The sequence below is a fragment of the Pan troglodytes genome, chromosome 13, assembly GCF_028858775.2.
Source record: "Pan troglodytes isolate AG18354 chromosome 13, NHGRI_mPanTro3-v2.0_pri, whole genome shotgun sequence".
Lineage (NCBI taxonomy): Eukaryota > Metazoa > Chordata > Mammalia > Primates > Hominidae > Pan > Pan troglodytes.
This window is the reverse complement of record NC_072411.2, coordinates 45,342,257-45,361,825: the sequence shown is the minus strand read 5'-3', so window position 1 is coordinate 45,361,825 and position 19,569 is coordinate 45,342,257. Positions and strand designations below refer to the sequence as shown.

The 19,569-nt window shown below is 35.2% G+C and overlaps 1 protein-coding gene and 1 long non-coding RNA gene across 7 annotated transcripts in view; one reads left to right on the top strand and one right to left on the bottom strand.

Moving 5' to 3' along the window:
- LOC129143410 (uncharacterized) overlaps window positions 1–16,319 on the top strand; it is a 186,475-nt gene extending 170,156 nt beyond the window's left edge. The window contains exons 2-4 of the long non-coding RNA XR_008546788.2: window positions 14,671–14,823; window positions 14,919–15,012; window positions 15,504–16,319. This is a non-coding gene — a long non-coding RNA (uncharacterized LOC129143410). The remainder of the gene's footprint in view (window positions 1–14,670; window positions 14,824–14,918; window positions 15,013–15,503) is intronic.
- The window catches only part of ARHGAP15 (Rho GTPase activating protein 15), a 638,999-nt gene that overhangs the window by 457,940 nt on the left and 161,490 nt on the right, over window positions 1–19,569 (bottom strand). The window lies entirely within an intron of this gene.

Below are 19,569 nucleotides of genomic sequence, written 5' to 3'. Positions count from 1 at the left end.
GATTTCTAATCTTCATGATAACATACTGATATAATACAATTATTTACAATTGACTAAAAGTTAATTTCAATAGTATAACATCTTTCTTGCAAAAATGTCAGCTTTTATTGATGAAACAAACTAAGAATAAAACATTTTTACTTGTAGTATTACAGTGCTGTTTTTCATTCTGTTAACCAAAACAACACAGTAATACTGTAAACAAAAAAATAACATCAGACTGCTTATGTTTGCATGATTTTATCAAGAACCATAAGCAATGCAATGAAGTACATTAGCTGTAATTTTGGAAAACGCTCAATTCTTTTAGACCATATTCATGCTATTTTCAAAATAAGTGACCATTGGGCTAATTGTGTTAATTATCTATTATGCCTTGAAAGAACATAAAATAATTGAAAATAATTGATCTCGCATATTCAAAGTACAATAAAAGCAAATAATATGCAACAAAGCTATTATCTATCATCATCGTGTGTATACACACACACACACACACACACACACAAGTTCATATATGCCTGTGTTTCTCAAATGGGGTCTAAATGTTTGGAGATATTTTTGGTTGTCACAACTTGAGATTCCACTAGCATCTAGTTGGCAGAAGCCAGTGATGCTGCTGAATATTCTACAATGCACAGGACAGCCCCCACAACAAAGAGTTATCTGATACAAAATATTAAGCGTGCCTAGGTTGAGAAACCCTGATACATACCTAGGGATTTTATTGTTACCACCTCCCCTTTTCTAATTGATAAATATCAAGTATTTGTATCAACTAACCCTCCTTAGCCACCAAACTGGTTCCACCATCACAGAGGAATAGTATTCATTCTTAAAACATATTTGTGGAGTGTACCCGATGTACTAGGCCTTGTTGTGGGCATTGACATCAGTATAGTACCATTTCTTCATTTAAAGGTTGTTAAATAACTATCCAAGTAAGTGTAGTGATCAGCCTACACTCACTTTGGTGTAGATGGATTTGAACTGAATTTTCTTGACTCTGAGATTTTAGGCAAATCTTTCGTACATGGGAACCTCTGCTCTCAGCAGAGCCAACAGCTGCAAATGGTATCTGTATAATGTTGATTTTTATTATGTGTGTATTTTCTGATGTATTGGCCAAAGTTCCAAATTGCTTTGACTAGGCTCTTTGTTGCTAAATTTTAAAAATAGAGGTATAGCATGAAGGGAAAAGGTTGATTCCACAAGAATAGGCCTCATTAGCTGAACAAATCTCCTTCAGTGTGTCATCTTTTATTACGCTGTAATTTTTCTATTAACAGTCCTTGATAGACTACAAAAATGAAAATACCTTTAGCAATGCACTAACACACAAAGAACAATATGAGATAATATTATCAGAATAAACTCCATAAAAAGTTTTCTTTTCTTAAAATATATTATTTTCTTCCTTTTTTTTTTTTTTTTTTGGCTGCCAAGAAGGTCAATACCAAATACAAATTTCATTATCAGCACAAATACTAGCCCTTATGTTTAATATATCTGTTTGCCCTTTTTTCCTGATTTACTATCTTTTCTTAGGATATGGGAAAGTGTAAATAAAGTATTTAAGTAGAATCAGCTTCTGTTTTCCCAGGTAGTCTTACTTGTGTCATGTAATAATAACATTATAATGGTCTTTAAACCAAATAATTAACGTGCACTTCTCCGTTGACTTACTCAATGATTTTACAGTTATCACATTCCCCAGCATTTCATGACAGGTTACCAGGGATGCTTGTTCTATCATATTCTTGCTTAAAACAATCTATACATGCCATTGGCAATATAAAGACTCATAATTACAATAGTTACCATAGCTCTTTCATGTGCTAGGCACTGTGTAGTATATTGTGTAGTGTGTGTGTGTGTGTGTGTGTGTGTGTGTGTGTGTGTTTCTTATCAACTCAATCCTGCAAACTGGGTACAATTACCCTTGATTTTAAAGAATAGAATCTTGGATAGGGTCAGTCACTTGCCTAATATTATCCAGTGAGCTAGTGCGACCTCAAGAATCCCATGGTGGTTCTTTCTGGCTACAAAGTGCTTGCTTATTTCCCCTTATGGTTCTCTTAATGCATAAGAAAAGTTGAAAATGTTTAATAGAGTATGAGATGAAACTCTAAGACAGAAATTTACTTAGATATGATTTAATTCTATTTATGGTATTCTATTTTTATTGAATCAATTAAGTAATGATTAATTTCATTCCCATTCTGTTTCTCTCTCCATTCTCCCCTACCTCACAGCTATACCAAAGACCTAACAGCATAGCTTACCATCTGAAGGATTTTTTAAAAAATTGCTCACAGTTAAAAGTTTGCATATTATCTCTTCTTAAATTTTGCTTAAATGTACCTGTTTGAGGAAAGAGGTTGTGAATTATATTCTTTTCATCAAGAAAGGTATAAAACTGTGTGCTGTATCTAGTTTCTTGTTCATGAAAGACTAAAACTAAGGCTTTTCAACAAATATAAGAATCCATGAATAAATGCAGTGATGCCTCATTTAAATGGAACTTTTTTTCTTTTGGAGATGGAGTCATAAGAATTATATCGTAGAAAAAAGAAAATATTTCAAATTATGTAATTTATTTTACCAGCTGCTTGATTGAGACCCCCTAATGTTCAGCTCTCTCAGCCCCAAGTCATTGGAAGGTAAACTGGATAGACTCCAAACAGTAGGTATTTGAAATTTTTTTTCGTTTGAATGAAGGGCAAAGTTTCTCTTTTCTCTCTCTTTTCACACTGAAAATATTAACCAGTTACATCCAGACCAACCTCTTTCCCTCATTATTCAATTTGTAATATGGGACAGAAGGTTTTGATCAGAATGATCAGAATGTATTAACTGATGATACCTCAGTTGCATGTTGATATCATGTTACTACCTTTATTGAGCCTTAGCATTTAAAACTTATCCATATTGCCAAATGAAATGCCCTTTATTTAGTTGAAATAGTTTGGAGGTGTGGAAAGCAAAATTCTAATATGGTATCCAAAATTATAACCCCTTGGCATAAATGCCCAATATAATCCTCTCTTTTCACTACAGACAGGACCTGTGAATATGAGGGATATCACTCCTGTGGTTCGGTGAGGGGATTTTGAAGATGTAACCATGGTCCCAAAGCCATTGACTTTGAGTTAATCAGAAGGCTGCTTCTTCTGGGAGGGCTGAGCTCATCAAGAGCACTCTTTAAAAGATGATCAGCCCTTCCCCAGAAAAAGGGCTCAAAATGGAAGCAATAGTCTCCTGCTGGCCTTGAAGAAAACAATCAGCTATGTCATAAAGTGTATGGGACTTGGGACCTCAGTCTACAACCACAGGTAACTTAATTCTCCCAACACCAGTGAGTTTGGACGAGGACCCTGAGCCTCAGAGGAGATCACAGCCCCACTGACGACTTCATAGCAACTTCGTGAGACCCTGAGCAGAGAACCCAGCAAGGCTGTGTCCAGAATCCTGACCCATGGACACTGTAAAATTATAAACGTGTGTTGTTTTAAGCTGTCAAGTTTGTGATTTGTGATGTAGCAATAGAAAACTAATTCTAAGTTGGTGGGATTTGGGGGAAAGGGATGTAAAAAGTGAGAGGAAAAAGACTATCCAAGGGCTGCTCCCACTGAGGAAAACAAAATCCTACTGCTACTCAAGAGGTGGGTGAATTAAATGAAGGTCTGGATTCAGAGGACTTAGGTCTGTCTTATCCAAGGACAACCCTAATGGTCTTCAGACTAGTTATACTTGTTTTATAGATCCTCTCCTAAGTAATTCTAAGAAGGATTAATATTTTTGTTTGCCAGGCACTGTGCAAGGCAATTTGCATATATCATCTATTTTGATCTCCATAAGCACCTGAGGTCTATTATTATATATGATTATTAGCCCTACTTATCAGAAGATATAATCGATATGTGTGGGTTACATGTGCCTGTCATTAGCTAGTAAATGACAGAGCCAAAGTTCAAACACAGATTTAGCCAATTCCAAGTCTTATGATTTGAACACACTGCAGTGTTTACTCTCCTCTAAGCAGGCAGTCGTCTCCCCCTATCTCTACAAATCCGAGCACTGTAGTAACCACTGTTTTCTTTGATCTCTGTCCATAAGTCTCAGAATGACTTTCTATGTCTTTCTCACATTTTTGGTAAATATATTAAGGCATTTTTCTTACTGTCACGCAGTATTTTCATTTGAAGAGATGTGCCATATCCTTATATAAGAAATTCACAATTTGCCCAGTAATATTACTGAGATTGTTCCAAAAGATTTTAATAAAGAAGTGGGAAAACAGGTGTTTGAAAAATATTTTTTCCAAAATTAAAAAACAACCTTTGTTAAAAATTCAACATAAGTACCTCTCACAAACTATTTTTATAATAAAGTGATTTGTTTGTAAGATACACAGTGCACTTATTTGGCGAATATCTTAAAGAATATAGTATTAACTAGTTTTATTTGATTGGCATGCTCTTGGCACTAAATTTTATTTATATATTTTAAATTACCCTTAATTTGTTTACAACAGTTGCTAAAATTCCATTTGTATAGAAGAACCAGTTTTCCTAAAGCACCGACACGCTACTTGCTTCACTTTAGAGATTTATTTTTTCCAAAGAGTTCATTGACAGTTAAACACTGCAATAAGAAGATTGATTGTATCTCAAGTTTGATATATCTATATTATTTGGGTTTTATAATTTTACCACTATTATATTTAATTTTGATTTTGGAAGTGATATGTTTTGTAAAGGTTTAGAGAGCCAATATTTGACCATTTTAAACTACAAAATTAGTAATTTTATTTGGTTCAAACAAAACTTATATTACAAGTCTGATGAAGCACCCATAAAACTAGATGAGTATTGCTTTAAGACCGATCATAGTTTTTTTATTATTATAGGTTCTGGGATACATGTGCAGAACGTGCAGGTTTGTTACATAGCTACACACGTGCCATGGTGGTTTGCTGCAGCCATCAACTTGTCATCTACATTAGGTATTTCTCCTAATGCTATCCCTCCCCTAGCCCCTGACCCCCTGACAGGCCCCAGTGTGTGATGTTCCCCTCCCTGTGTCCATGTGTTCTCATTGTTCAACTCCCACTTATTAGAACATGCAGTGTTTGGTTTTCTCTTCCTGTGTTAGTTTGCTGAGAATGATGGTTTCCAGCTTCATCCATGTCCCTGAAAAGGACATGAACTCATCTTTTCCTAAGGCTGCACAGTATTCCATGGTGTATATATGCCACATTTTCTTTATGCAGTCTATCATTGATGGCATTTGGGTTGGGTTCCAAGTCTTTGCTATCGTGAACAGTGCCACAATAGACATATGTGTGCATGTGTCTTTATAGTAGAATGATTTATAATCCTTTGGGTATATACCTAGTAATGGGATTGCTAGATCAAATGGTATTTCTGGTTCTAAATCCTTGAGGAATTGCCACACTGTCTCCCACAATGGTTGAACTAATTTACACTCCCACCAACAGTATAAAAGCATTCCTATTTCTCCATACCCTCTCCAGCATCTGTCATTTCCTGACTTTTTAATGATCACCATTCTAACTGGCGTGAGATGGTGTCTCATTGTGGTTTTCATTTGCATTTCTCTAATGACCAGTGATGAGCTTTTTTTAAATATGTTTAATGTATTTTTATTTTTAAATAAGTGATATTCATTTTAATCACTTGTGAATAAATATATTTACAATCAAATGGCTAAAGATGAATGCAAAACTCTAAGTTCACTTTTTTATTATATACTTTAAGTTCTAGGGTACATGTGCAAAACGTGCAGGTTTGTTCCATATGTACACATGTGGCATGTTGGTGTGCTGCACCAATTAACTTATCATTTACATTAGGTATATCTCCTAATGCTATCCCTCCCCTCTTCCCCCACCCCACAACAGGCCCTGGTGTGTGATGTTCCCCTTCCTGTGTCCATGTGTTCTCATTATTCAATTCCCACCTATGCATTAGAATATGCGGTGTTTGGTTTTTTGTCCTTGCAATAGTTTGTTAAGAATGACGGTTTCCAGCTTCATCCATGTCCCTACAAAGGGCATGAACTCATCCTTTTTTATGGCTGCATAGTATTCCATGGTGTATATGTGCCACATTTTCTGAATCCAGTCTATCATTGATGGACATTTGGGTTGGTTCCAAGTCTTTGCTATTGTGAATAATGCCACAATAAACATACGTGTGCATGTGTCTTTATAGCAGCATGATTTATAATCCTTTAAGTATATACCCAGTAATGGGATGGCTGGGTCAAATGCTATTTCTAGTTGTAGATCCTTGAGGAATCGCCACACTGTCTTCCACAATGGTTGAACTAGTTTACAGTCCCACCAACAGTGTAAAAGTGTTCCTATTTCTCCACATCCTCTCCAGCACCTGTTGTTTCCTGACTTTTTAATGATCACCATTCTAACTGGTGTGAGTTGGTATCTCATTGTGGTTTTGATTTGCATTCCTCTGATGGCCAGTGATGATGAGCATTTTTTCATGTATCTGTTGGCTGCATAAATGTCTTCTTTTGAGAAGTGTCTGTTCATATCCTTTGCCCACTTTTTGACGGGGTTGTTTTTTTCTTGTAAATTTGTTTGAGTTCTTTGTAGATTCTGGATATTAGCCCTTTGTCAGATGAGTAGATTGCAAACATTTTCTCCCATTCTGTAGGTTTCCTGTTCACTCTGATGGTGGTTTCTTTTGCTGTGCAGAAGCTGTTTAATTAGATCTCATTTGTCAATTTTGGCTTTTGTTGCCATTGCTTTTAGTGTTTTAGACATGAAGTCCTTGCCCATGCCTATGTCCTGAATGTATTGCCTAGGTTTTCTTCTAGAGATTTTATGGTTTTAGGTCTAACATTTAAGTCTTTAATCCATCTTGAATTAATTTTTGTATAAGGTGTAAGGAAAGGATCCAGTTTCAGCTTTCTACATATGGCTAGCCAGTTTCATATATTCGTTGGCCACATAAATGTCTTATTTTGAGAAGTGTCTGTTCATATCCTTCACCCACTTTTTGATGGGGTTGTTTTTTTCTTGTAAATTTAAGTTCCTTGTAGATTCTGGATATTAATCCTTTGTCAGATGGATACATAGCAAAATTTTTCTCCCATTCTCTAGGTTGCCTGTTCACTTGGATGATAATTTCCTTTGCCCTACTGAAGCTCTTTAGTTTAATTAGATCCCATTTGTCAATTTTGGCTTTTGTTACCATTGTTTTTGGTGTTTTAGTCATGAAGTCTTTGCCCATGCCTACATCCTGAATGGTATTGCCTAGGTTTTCTTCTAGGGTTTTTATGGGTTTAGGTCTTACGTTTAAGTCTTTAATCCATACTTTCAGCCCAATCTGCTTTAAAAAGTTAAATGGACAAGCCAGGGATTAGAAAGTGATTCTAGTAGCCTGTGAATGTGCATATATACCTTGTAATTTTATACTTATTTACAGAGGAGCAGAATTATTATATTTATCTTCAAAGATATAAGCCCTTTTGTTTATCCTCACCAATCAGGTTTAGATTACAAGAGTTTACTTCTGGTCAAGCTCATGATTTATTCAATTGAGTCTTTTCTCTTTGATAAAGGGATCATTTTGTGAGGCAGGACTATTCCTCCTGAATTCACATGAAGGGAATAGATATGCATATAAAATATATTAGTTTAACTTTATAATGGGCGGGGGTGGATAGTCCACTACCTGGGATAATTTAGAGTCATCTACAAACTGGAGAATGCTTGATCTTCTTCCACTTTTAGACAACTTTTGTCATAAAATTCATAAAATAGAATTACTTCTGCACCTTCCATATATCTGTGCCACTAAGTTAAATAAGTATTTTCACCAGAAATGCAGATTTTTCAGCCCAGAATTTCACACCACATTGGACTGAAATTTTCAAAAAGGATATAAAGTGTCAGAATTATTTTTAGTCAGAGCAAGAAGTATTATTTATACCTTGCTATAGTTTTTTATGTGAAAGTTTAAACAAAAAATTAACTTGGGGAGAAAGTAAAATCTGTCAGTTGAATTAAAAGTCCTCTTTAACAGTCTTATAGGGACAAGAATGGTGGTACTGATTGTGGAGGGGGTGATATTTTAAATGTAGAATCACACAGAAGGAAAGAGGAAGAAATTGATGGATATGGAACACCAAGAATGCAATCTATAGACATCTGATATTCATATCTTACGTGATCATTTCAACATGCCTATGTAAAAGAGGTTACGTCTACTTGGCAGGTGAACAAATTGAGGTTAACGAAATTAAAAATTCGTTCAAGGACATGCTTATAGAAAATATCAAAGTCTAAAACAAAACACTGTCCTATTTTAGAAACAGAGAAGTTCTTAACTTTTCTTATAAAATTACCTTGGTTGTTGCTTGATTAGATTAACCTAGTGGGATCATATTCATTGTTTAAAATCCTTAAAGAGCATTGATTCTATCTCTATGTCTCTATCATCTGTCTCCATATATATGTGTCTCCATATATATGTTGTCTTCATATATATGTATAATACATATATATCTAGACGGATGTATATAGATACATCCGTCCATATATGTATTATACATACATATGGACAGATGTATTATACACATATATACACATATGGAAAGATGTGTTATATACAAATTTTGTATACATATTTAACCCACACATTCACTGAAATATTAAACTCTTTGCACCCCAGAAATGGTGTTACATTAGCATTAAGCAAATTTCATAATGAAACAGTTTTGCCCTTAAAAATATCCTACATCATAAACTCTATGAAGATATTTTAAAGAGACAATGGTGGCAATATGTGTATCTTGATCATCTATCAAGTAATCATAGTGACTTGTGGAGACAATTTTTATACACATAGCTAAAGTTTATCACATATTGACTGTTGCCTTCTTTATTAGTGCTTTTGTCACCTTTAAGAAAATGATAAATTGACAAAGCTGAATATTTTTTGGCTAAATTCTAAATGGGTGAATATGACAAGAGGCAAATATTGATGAGATGTTCCTGAAGTGTAATAAACAAATGGGCTTTGTTTATTATCTTCAAAACATTATTAGTGTAGAGACATTGAACAGCTCTCCTTTAATAATCTAAGATTTAAGAAGTAAATAGTGAAAAGGAATGCAAATATTAAGTTTCAACTCAAATATATATTCTTGGTGTTTGGGTATTAGATATAACACTTCAGGAATATCTCATTCATATTTGCCTCTTGTCATGTTCACTTATTTAGTATTTAGCCAAAATACAGTCACCAGGAAAGGGCAAAGATGATGGTAAAAAACTAAGGGCATTGTCTTAGAGTTCATGGTGAGGGTTTCACTTATAGAAAAAAAAGTGTAGTCAGACATTGCATACACATTAAGGTATTCATTAATATAGTTATTCCATCCATACAATGGTGCAGTTGCTACCAAACTTGTTGGTTTGGTAGTTCCCTCTGAGAGACAGGTCCTGTAGTAATTTAATATGTAACACACCCAAGAGTGCCAAATTCCTCTTTTCTAACTTGTACACAACTGGACTCCATTTCCCAGCCTGCCTTGCATTTGGAGTAACCACATGTTTACGTTCTAATCATTGGAATGTAAGGGGATGAGATGTGTGCTATTTATGGGACAACACTGGTAAGTAGCTGTGTGTCTTGTCTATGTTCTCTCTTTGGACAGAAAGGATGAGGCCTCAGGAGCAAGCATAGCCACAGAATGCAAGGTACCAGGGTCCCTGAATCACTGCATAGGGGAGAGCTGCCTAACCAAGAACCCCCAGTGCTTACAGGAATGTAGAGTTCAAGGTCTGAATGTTTGTTTCGGTTAAGCAATTCTACATTTCTGGCTCATTTGTTGTATTAGTTAGGGATACACCAACTCATACACTGAGGATCCTATATGGACAACCAAATGGATGCTTAGAGATAACTTGAAACCATATGTAAAAGTATATACAGTTTACAAAGTTTTCATATATGAAAAAATTATGATTATATATAGTATTAGCAATTAATTCTTCCTCACCAAGGCCACACCTGATCCTGAGGTCTCATCCTGTTCAGCTTCATTTTAATCTTTGAATGTGCCAAATCTGTTGACCAAATTGAATGATGTATTTCCATGTGCCACACTGGTACCAACAGACCTGGTCCCTTCTACATAGGTATCAGGTTAATCACACTCCTGTAGGACGTTCCCAGACTTTATGCCCCTTTGAATAGGTTTTATAGTTTGTCTATACACATTTCAATTTTCCTTCTATAATCCCAGATATTTCATTTATCAAATGTTATTAAACAAAATCACATGAGGTAAGTATCTTGCTGCTTCATTTACAAGTGTATTATAGATTTTTGTTGATATAGGAGGGAGAAAAATGAAGACTTTGTTGGTTGATATCTGCCTGAAAGATGACAACCCTTCCTCTTTAATATTACTCAAATGCCCTTTCCAACATGGTTGTTTCCAAAATATTCCATGAATATTTCCCAGGTAAACAAACTACTTGACCTATCTTAATTCATGGTAAAACAATTTAAATTTTCACCACTTATGACTTACACATTCATGGAAAACACTTGTATTTTGCCTACAGAAGAACTCTTTAGATCCTCATTAAGGACTGTGAGTGTTTATTTTAGACACAATTTTAAGAAAGTAGTTTTCTCAACTTGTAGCCAAACAGGAAAAGGAGAGGGAGTACCATGGAAAGAAGCACAAAGCGTAGAAAAAAGTGGCAGATAAGGGTAAGACTAGAAGGTGAAACTTCACATGATAAGGGGAAAATTCAGTGTATGATTCAATAATCTCTCATACCTCAACGATCATTGAGGGCCACTCTGTAACATTACATAATGTAATATATGTTTATAATGAGATGTCATCAATAAAGCATTATATTAAATTAGATACAGACAAGGTATGAGAAAGTGTGGTAAATATTTAGAGGATTTCCATCCAAAATGTTGGCTACTATCTCTTGATGCTTAAAAAGGAAAATCTGACTCACTGAGAAAATAGAACCCAAACAAATTTTCAGAGTGGTGAGGTTTGACTCTGTCTCTCTAGACTTATATAAAGCATTTTGCATGCTGATTTTAATTACTGCAGTGTGTATTTGTTCAAGTATGTTTCATAATGGATAAGTTGAATAAAAAATGTTTAATCCTTCATTATTTTTTAGACCTTGAACTAGAACTTAAGAAAACTCAGTACTTGCTTTTTATATCAGACACATACTCTTGCTCTTGAAAAAACAATGAAAGGAAGGACCCAGTGCTGGAAATATGAATCAATATGACATTGTAGCAAAGTTAAAAAAATAAGGATTTTAGAGTCTATCAGAAGTATGTCCCAAAAAGCTTTTTGCTACACATGCATTACGTGACCCTGAGCAAGTCACTTTTCTCTGACCTTCAATTATGATATCTGTAAAGTGGGGACAAAAATTCCCATGTTAAATAAGATAATAAGTGTAAAACAACTAGCACAGTGTCTGCTCTTATTATTTGAATTACTTTGATAATTTAATTATTAAATTCAATTTACTTTGATAATTTATAATATGTAAATTATTGTGATAATCACTTCCCAAATATTGAGATCCATAGACACTATTGCCATATGTGAGGAGATTAAAACCATGCATGTGGATTTTATTAACATATTTTCTGATTAAATCTTTCCCTAAAAGTAGTATGAGACTGACATTAATAAGACACTCAGTTTGTGTGGATTTGCTCAAATGAGATTCAAATCGATTTAATGAGTTTAAGTTTGAAAAGTACCAACACGTCCTAGAAAATAATTATTAGGAATTTTCTTTATGGCACTAATTTTCCATTCACATGAATGAGGCTTAGCGAAGCTGTCATAATCATCTTTTAATGATACAAGTAGAAATTCTTACAGATGATGTTATAATGATAAGGTAAAACAAAGTGCTGTCAATACCATGGTGTACTAAGAGGATAATAAAGAGTTTCAGTATTATGAGATGCTAACTAGGGATTACATCAATTTGAGGTGTAATCCTAACATTACCTTTTTTACCATTTTTTCCACATGGGAATTCATAGTGTGGATTGAAGTACTAATATCTCTATAGCAATACATACGTGGATGAGATATCTGAGAACTTGATGTGATTTAGAGCCAGAAGAGAAGTGATAGGGAACAAATCAACTCTAGTTATCTATTTGTTTTGGCAATTGATAAATAAATAGATGCCAGGGAATAAAAAGATGAGTAAGAGGTTCACACTGGAGAGAATGATACCTATGAACCCAGGGCAGTATAATTTAACAATTAAAATGGTAAGTTTACAAAATGACATAGGAATGTAGAGGAATGGGCTGAGCTAAAGGTAGAAGATCACACAGAACATTTGTCACTAAGATTAAATGAGATACTGTGTTCAAAACATGTGGCCTAGTAATCGTCCTCAATTATACTGTTTTGTGGTGGGTTTCTTTTTTCTGTATTATTTCCTGACTGCATATACATGAAATATTCAGGCTCTCTGCTGAATATTTGGCCTAGCCTGGAATATAGCACTTTATTTCAATAATTGTAGCTCTTCTTAGTTTCCATGGTTTGAGAGACATACAAATAGTTACAGGAAGACTTTTCCTTTTAATTTTCCTATAGTGCTTGTGAGTAAGACTGGCAATAGCTTTCCTCACTGTGCTCCTTACATTCATCATAACAAACCTGAAACAGAAGGATATACCTGTAAGAGAGAAGATCACCAGTGTCACCTGAAAATGGCTTTGATTTGCTGCTAAAGACTAAAATGTTTTTCCACACAAAGGGGGTAAAGGAGAACAAGGAAGAAACCATGACCAGACAACAGGCAAAAGATCAGAATGACAGGGTCTAAGGAGCCACCCAGCAGAGAGTTATCAAGATGACATTTGCACTGTGGGCTGCTACAGGAAGGTGCAGAGTCAACCATGTTCATGTACAGAGTACTGCAGACTCATTACATTGCTCAAGTTGAATGCATTATGGATGGCGTGCAAATTTGTGATCTCTCAGCATAGTACAATCAATTGCTTCCCAATATTGTAACCTGTCCACTTAGTGTTAAAACTACTTCAGTTATCAAAACAACTGACTTTATTTGGGCTTAAATCCCCTCTCTTGCTAAGGCTTAATTGTCAGAGTTGCTCTTACTATTACAGTAATAATAACAAATTTAGGTCAATTTGTTAGTTCAGTCATAGGAAAGGCTCCCCCCCAGGAAGATACTGGGGTACTTTTTTCTTTCTGCTTCACTTTGGACACTAGCTTTACAATCTATAATATGATTTCTCAGGTAGAAGAAATACAAATAAGCATATAACCTAAGGAAAAAAAGGTATATTTGGCTATTATCCTTAGCAAACTAACTCAGGAACAGAAATCCAAATACTGCATTTTCTCACAAGTGGGAGCTAAATGATAAGAACTTACGAACACAAAGAAGGAAACAGCAGACACTGGGATCTACTTGAGGGGAGAGGGGAGAAGATCAGGAAGAATAACTATTGGGTACTGGGCTTAATACACAGGCAATGAAATAGTAAGTACAACAAAGCCCCATGACACACGTTTACCTATGCAGCAAACCTTCACATGTACCCTAATACCTAAAGTAAAAGTTTAAAAAAATGTGAAGATCAAGTTTCTAAAAAAGGTATATTTTATTAAAATCAGAGCTGGTAAGACCCCCATCTCATAGACCAAAACGTTCTGAGATCTAGATTGGGTTTTCACTGAAGCCTAACTTTTTACCCAAAGGTTTCTGAGAAACTACCTTACCGGATGGCTTCGACTTAGGAAGATATTCTTAGGGTGCAAGTGCACAGAAGCAGTTTAGATTCTATTGTGCTATTACATTGAAAAACTACTTCTAAATTCTCATTCACCTTCTACATCACCCAGCAATATGCTTATGAAAGCTGTTTTCTTTCTTGTAACTACAGGTGTCAGATGCATCACAAAAGCAGAAGTGCCCTTTCAGCTCTTCTCTGTGCCATTCCTTGTCAATTTCATGCTGCCTACAGCAACAACATAATACTGCAAACAGCCATGATGTCACTGGAAGTGCTCTGTGATTGACAGAGAGGGGCAGCCGTAGTCAGAGGTGGCTCCTCAGAGAATTCAGAACTCACTCGCTGTCCTCCAGGGGCTCATCCCTTGATTTGAGGGAGGGATGAAATATTCTCTGCATGAGAGAGCAGGGATGGGAAGTGATATAGGTATGTAAGGATGGTCAGTTACTCTAAATGTAGTTAGACAGGACAGCCAGAATACCGAGGTCTTGGTTAGGTCCTCTGTAACAAGCCGTAGAGGCCCAGAAATGTGGTGACAGCGAGGCACATTTCTTAACTCTTACACTTGTTGAAATGAGTAGAAGGTGACATTTGTTTGGAAATCCCTCCCCAGCCTTTGTTCCCAGAACTCAGTATTCATTTTCCTGTGCCTACATACGTAGTTCCTTAGATAAACACTACTACTGCAACAAATCATAGAGTGCCAGGCATTACCAGATGGTTACATAGAATTAAAAATATATGCAAAAAAATAAGTTCTAAAGTAAAAATGGATAAAGATGTAACTCTCACTAATTCCTAAAATTGCTTGTTATTACAGACCGGCTGCTACAAACACCGTGTCTTTATCTACCCGAAACTTTGTTCTCAGCTTCCTTCTCCCCTGACATTCTCAGTACCTCTCTATTCATGAAATCCTACCCATTTATTAAGGACCAGCTAAAGAAGAACATCCTTCATGAAACTTTTCTTGGTAATTTATGTGTGGTGATTATAGCCTTTTCTGAAATCCTATTGTCTGCCTTTTATTTGTCCTTTAATCTTGACTGTTCTTTCCTACCATTTTAGGATCTCTTTTCTCCTCAACAGAATCTAACTTCCTTGAGATGAGAGACCATGTCTTAAGTTTTTCCCTCTTCTGAGCCCACATGACTTGGACAAGGTAAGAAATCATAGGGAAAAGAACAGGGGCTTTCAAATCTACAGGGTGAGAGTGAGTTGTACAGAATTACAAACTGTGTAACTTAAGCCAAGCCTAATTAAAGTTTCTTTCAGGAAGAAACCTTTTCTCTCCATTTTCCCCTTTGTTTTCAAATGGCATTTTTCTATCTTTGATGGAAGATAAAATAATCTGATGGAATCAGACTACCTAGATTTGAATCCAGATTTCAATGGATGCTTACCATATGGCTTTGGGAAATATATTCACAGCCCCATGCCTCAGTTTCCCCAACTGTAAAATGGGGCTACTAAAAATAATTTCCTTTAGCATCACCCTGAGTATTAACCAAACTAACATATATAAAGTGCTTAGAAGAATGCCCGAGACATATTGAATGCTCAATAAACACTGGCTATTATTTTGTTATGATTACATTCCTTCTCATTAGCTTAGAATTCAATTAAATTTTCTTCTGGTTTCTCTCCAAGTAGAGGTCACCTGTTTGCAGAAAGAGTCCCACTGGCTTGAAAACAGTGATCTACTAACAAGAGCCATTGGCTGGATGTTAGAGAACCTGAATCCTCCAGTCACTTCTTTGGACTAATCACTGACATTTTTGCATTTTGGATTGCCTTTGGCAGATGATGCTGGAAAGTGGCTGTCCCCCAAAGGCTACACTTCCTAGTAAGAAATAAGCAGAAGTGATGTGTGTCACTTCCAGTCTAAGTAGGACCCTCCTCCTCTTCATTCCTTTTCCACTGGCTTGATGTAGAGAAACAGTGGTCTTAGAAGCCACATGTTGAAGACACTGGGTCCGTCACATGGGAAGAGTCAGGGTTCCTGGTTTAATGGCTGCAGGAAAGCAGCCTGCCAATCAACAATGTCCATGCTGAACTTCACATGAGTGCAAAATAAAATTCTATTTTGTTTAAACCATTATCTATTTTGGGCTTTGTTACAGCAGCTAGTATTATCCTAACTAGTATGTTTGGAGAGAAGTCTACCAGTCTTGAAAAAGTTAATTATCAATCCATTAAATGTCAAAATGTCAGAAGCACTAAGTAAATGCATGTGGCAATATTTTCTTGTTTACCTAGTGCTTATATTCAAAGAACATTAGGTTACGCTTACATAATAGGTTGGTGGTTCAAACCATTCATAAATTTAAGTGCTGTGGGTTCCAGAGTATGTGAGAATAACAACAGAGACTGTCTTAGAATCTTTAAGGTGCTTATTGAGTAGGAATTCAGTTATGGGGAAAGGAAGGGCTTAGAGGAGACGATCATTTATCATTATGACAAATACCAGAAGAGTTTTAAGTAAAGAAATTGACTAAGACTAATTTACCATTGAGTTACATTTCCAGAACTTTATTTTTGTCAAATGGACTTAGAGTAATTCAAATATTTATCCTTGATTTTGCTGTTGTCTCTGCCTTAACTATAGAACTTTCAAACTGAATAGGCAAAAAAGTAGAGATTTTACCTTTGAGATTTTGTGTTAAACATTTGTCACCAAATGATACCTAAACTTGGATTTGAATATGAATATCCCATGATCACATTATCCTTTTGACACTTAATAGTTGAAAAACATATATATTAATATTACTTTCCATTTCCTTCCTCCCAGAACACCCAGCCTGAAGACCCTTACCTAAGAAACTTTTAGTCTCTGCTTTTCATCAGGTGCTTAGTAAATTGTGCATCATTAACAAAGCCTGACATCTTTGACACATTGATGTGGTTTAAGACACCAAAGTCAGTTTAATCTATCCTCTGCCGAAATAAATAAAATCACACTCTAAACTGTGCGAAATGCATATGTTTTGGGATAGCCTTTAACAATCAGTGGGTCTCAAGACAAGAATATAAATGGAGATGTGCAGACCATGTGTCTAAATATTTAACAGTTGTAAATCCAGCTAACAAACTTCACCAAATCATTTTCAGGAACACTTTGTTGTGAGGACTAAATATGTTAACACATGTTAAGAGTGTAGAAACACACCTGGCATGTATGAGGACCTAATAAATGTTAGTTGCTAGTGATGAGGATGATGACTTCCTCTCCTCTAGAGCATTACTCGATGAATAAATGACTCAGTGAATGCTTATTGGGTGGTGAAGATTCTCAAGACCATTGGGTGTCTTCTTGATTAATAATAAAGTGTCCAAGAGGGTGGTATCAATACAACCAGACCCCAAATGCATACCAAAGGGACTGTAACAAAAGGCTTTAGATACTGGAGCTTCCATGGGCATTAATTCTAAAATGTTTAAAAATGAGAATTCTAAGATAATTTAAATTTACATTTATATTTATGTATGATAAGCTAAGTGAAATCTAAGTGCTAAAGGAAAAGTTTGAAGAAAACTGATTACAATCAGTAATTCTGGTACTGTTGGATTAATACTTTGGCTTAGTAATGTTATCACTTAAAACTAATGAGGTCAATATATATTTCTAGAAACAATCAACAATAGCTTCTAAATTATAGTTGTGTTTCCTAGCACTGCTAAAATAAATGGTCTTGTAAAATTCCTATTATAAGAATTATTTTCAAGTACAGAAAACTCTGCCATAAATTATTTTACATAAATAATTATTTTTAAAAATCAATAAGACTATTTTAAAGTTTTGGAACTAAAATAAGATTTTCTTAAAAATTACTTTGGAAGTGATTTATGAAAAAAATCAACCTTTCTATTATAATAATTTTTAAAAGGACTGTCTTTTCTATTAAAAAATTTAATTTAATTTTACAGGCTGTTACTCTATAAATAGAACAATCCATTTTAAATGGACAAGGTGAAGTATATAAATGACATTATTAGTGTTGCTACTAACAAGTTTTGAACTATGCATATTTACACATAAATAAAACCAAACCAAAGAGGATACAAATCTTTCAGTAAATGAATATTAGGGGTGGCATACCAATTATTTCCTTAGTTCAAGGTATAAATGGATCAAAATATTTGAGTAATATTGGCATCTTCCTGCATTATATATTGAGAAAATGCATTTGTAAATAATTAACTAAAAAAAAGCAGCAACACTTATATAAAAACTATTACATTTAAGATTGATCTTAACTTTCTCCTTTTATAATATTCTGTTATTGGCTGGAAGCTAACAGTCACCCCAAAATGGCTGATGAAATTTAAATATCATTGCAAAACTCAAGCTACTGTATTTTAAAATAAGAATAGGATGTGCTTATAGTACAGAAAAGCCCACTATTATTTATACTCATTGTTATTAATATTAATTTGGGGCACTTGGCTGTAGCTGTCTAATAGCACCACTGTGAAATAGCCATCGCGTTAGAGGTAGTTATGGCTTTTCAAAAGTGTCTTAAAACTTCCCAGTTTCTAAAATACTTTTATTCTAAACATTTTAAATATGCTATTTCTATGTAACTGAGTTTTTGATTAAATTTCTCCAGTGTCTGGGTACAACTCTTAAAAGATTCTGGAATTCTTTACCACAAATTTTCTTTTTAGCGCTAGTCTCAGCTCTAGCCTTGGTGAAGTGAAGGTGGGCAATGATAAAATGGGTAGATATAGAGGGGCAAGGTTCAAACCTCATCAATTTGAATTCAAATCAGCCCATTCAAATTAAAACATGTAACTCACTGAACGTTTGCTGAGTGCTAGTCTTACCAGGTTTTAACAAAAGTGGCAAGAGTGGAAGATAATGGGATCCTGTCTGGATTGCCTGGCATCTACCAGCACACTGCCTCCTGGCCTGCTGTTGGGGTTCTCTGAAGAGAACCCACCTGGTAATACACTGATGTACTTTAGAATAAGAGAAAAAACTATAACATTTGATTTTGAACAATCATATATGCTTTGCTTTTATGGCATAACACTTAGCAAGCATTAGAAGAACACACACAAATGTATGTGCCTGAGTGTGTCTGTGAGTGAGTGAGTGAGGAGGGAGGGAGGGAGGGAGGGAGGGAGAGAAACTGTGTTTGCATGTACATGTCTGCTGCTTTTCCATACAGATTATAAACACCTTGGGACAGGTAGTGTCTAATGTATCATCATATTCATTGTCATCCCCAAGTACCCCCCAAAATACTTAATCGAATACCATTCAAACTGTCTTTAGTACATTTTGCAAGTGCATTGAATTCAGTTAACCAATTTATTTGCTGTATTTCTGATAGAAATTATCAAACCAGGGTTAAATCACCTGGACTTTCAAAGTCAAATCTGTTTGAAACAGTCTGTTGCTCTCAATAATTCTCTTAAAAATCTATACTTAGGGCATTCTCTTGTGATCAGCTCAATGCCACTTTCAGGCCACAGAACAGTACTGTGTATCCTCTCACTGATGATCTCACTGGCCACTTCATAACACCCTGTCTTCTTCCTTCTCTTCTGTCTTTTAAGTCCTTTCTGACAAATCTCTTATTTCTTGACAATATCCACACTTAGCTGGCTCTGTTCTTTTCTACTTCGTTACCTGCTGCCGGCTATCATACTCTACTTGAGAAGTGAGTAATCTGTGTTTCCCTCATTTCTAAATCTCTTTTGTTTCCTC